Below are 2,189 nucleotides of genomic sequence, written 5' to 3'. Positions count from 1 at the left end.
ACGTCTCTTTTCAAACGGCCGACGAACAAATCATAATTTTTGGAACTAACGCCTTTTTTCGAAAGTCAATTGGAACTTACGCTAATCTTTTTGAAAGCCCAATTAGAACTAACGTCTTTTTTGAAAGTCCGATAAATAAATCTCTTGATATGTTGGAACCAACGCCTCTTTTTGATATGTTGAAACTAACGTCTTTTTCGAAAGTCCGATAAATAGTTCTCTACAATCTCACAATTCTCAAATACTACTTCTGTTTATACCATATTTAGGGCCTCGTATTTAGACCTCGTATAAATACTCGGGGGACTTAAATGTAATTATGTAATAAAGGAAGGGGCAAATATGTAATCAGGGGAGGAGCCCTTATTCTATAAAAGGGCATCCTCACCCTCACAAACCTTAAGCCTCACCTATCTAGAGCAAAGCTCTCACACTCTCTCCCTCACTTCTCAGAGAAATACAATACAATCAGTGTGGATGTAGCCCAAACCTTAGGGTGAGCCACGATACATCTTGTGTTATTTACATTACATGCAGATTCATGGTCGGATTTACGTTGTACCAAGACCTCCGGTTTTGTGCATCAACATTTGGAGCCATTTGTGGGAAACGGTACAAAAAACTATGTCGGTTCTCTTTCATTTTTTCACCTCTACCGTGAATCTGCAAAATCACAAAAACCCAGAAAGAGAAAAGATCCAAATCTCAAACACTCATCACAAGCCCACAGGGAAGATAAAGGTCGTTGCTTTTTTGGGTTTTGGGTTCGTATTCAGGAAACCTAAGGAATCAAACCTCTCTCTCTAGCTTTCCTTTTCCAGTCTCAGTCTCCGTCACCATCGCAGTTTGATCGGCTTCGTGTTCTCCGTTAGTGTTCAGTGTATTTCTACTGCTCCTCTGCTTGCAGCTGCCAACTGATCCGACTCAAGCTTCTCCTCCATTTTCTCCTCTTGTCAAATAAGAAGAAGATTAGGAGATGTCAGACCGTTTAACCCGTATAGCTGTTGTGAGCTCCGATAGATGCAAACCCGAGAAGTGCCGCCAGGAATGCAAGAAGAGCTGTCATGTTGTCATCACTGATTCGCAGGGAACAATGGTACATGGGCGGTGGTGGTATTTCTTCAGATCCAATAGTGATAAATAAGTTTTTTGTGATACATAAGTGAAAAACCCAGCCGCCCTAAGGGACGTATTGTGATATGTGAATCAAACAGAGACATTTGGATTCAGTTAACCATGAAGTTCCGGTACGCCATGGTGTGTTCGTCGAACCAGAACTGGAGCATGGAGGCTCACTTTCTCCACAAGCGGCAGGGCTTCGACATCGCATCGTACGACACTGGAGCCCACGTCAAGCTTCATGTTCCCTCCCTCAGAGAACCCAACGTTTACGACTTTGGCACACCTTACAAGCAGATTTTCGACGACCTCCAGTAGAATCACGTGGCTACCTTTGGGGATGAAGTAATCTTCGATGGTCGTGTCACCTATGGACACGTGGGGACGTTGAATGGTGCCACGGGATGAAGGCGGAAGGCTTATTTGGAATAGGCCTTTGAGCGCTCTGATTTCTAAACCCTTCATATATCCAGTGAGCTGAAAAATTTGATGATTCTGCTGATGCATCAAGTCCCATATGTGATTAAGATGAGTGATGTGGAGCTGGAATTCCTCAGCAGCTATAGTAGCCTTGTCCAATCCTTCAGCAGATGCTGATGGAGATACCAAGAAAAGCAAAAGATTAGATCACCGTCCGCTGCCAATGATGAAAGTAGAGATACAAATAAGTTGTCTTACAACAATACCATTATTATTCCACTTTGGCGTTGTCTGCCATCTGCCAAAAGAGAAAAGAGAAAGAACATGAGTGGGAGAAACAAAAGTAAAAGAGAAAGCAAAAGCAAGGAATAAACACCCTACCAGAATGATGTGTTTTACTTTCCTTGTTTTTGAATGATGTAATTTATTTTTCGTATATTTCAGAGATATTTGTATAAACCCCATCAGAGGGTAATAATAAAAAATAAAAAAAAGGCAAAGCCCAAAATAAATGGGCTGGAATGTTGTGTGAAGAGCGAAAGCCCCTAAGCCCAAAATAGCACCAACCAAGTGATCAAAAGTACGCCCAGCACTACAAAAAATTATTCGGCACCCCGCCGCTATTACCACCAACTAGGTGACCAAAAGTA

At 42.1% G+C, this 2,189-nt stretch overlaps 1 long non-coding RNA gene across 1 annotated transcript; it reads right to left on the bottom strand.

Moving 5' to 3' along the window:
- Positions 1 to 304: 304 nt before the first annotated feature.
- On the bottom strand, positions 305 to 1,752 carry LOC126588722 (uncharacterized). The gene is made up of 2 exons (XR_007611571.1): positions 796 to 1,752; positions 305 to 663 (listed from the first exon to the last, which is right to left on the bottom strand). It is a non-coding gene; the product is annotated as an uncharacterized LOC126588722 (long non-coding RNA).
- Between the last annotated feature and the right edge of the window lie 437 nt (positions 1,753 to 2,189).

The sequence above is a fragment of the Malus sylvestris genome, chromosome 11 (assembly GCF_916048215.2).
Source record: "Malus sylvestris chromosome 11, drMalSylv7.2, whole genome shotgun sequence".
NCBI classification, from domain to species: Eukaryota; Viridiplantae; Streptophyta; class Magnoliopsida; order Rosales; family Rosaceae; genus Malus; species Malus sylvestris.
The sequence above is the reverse complement of the archived record's forward strand: the minus strand, read 5'-3'. Positions and strand labels throughout refer to the sequence as shown.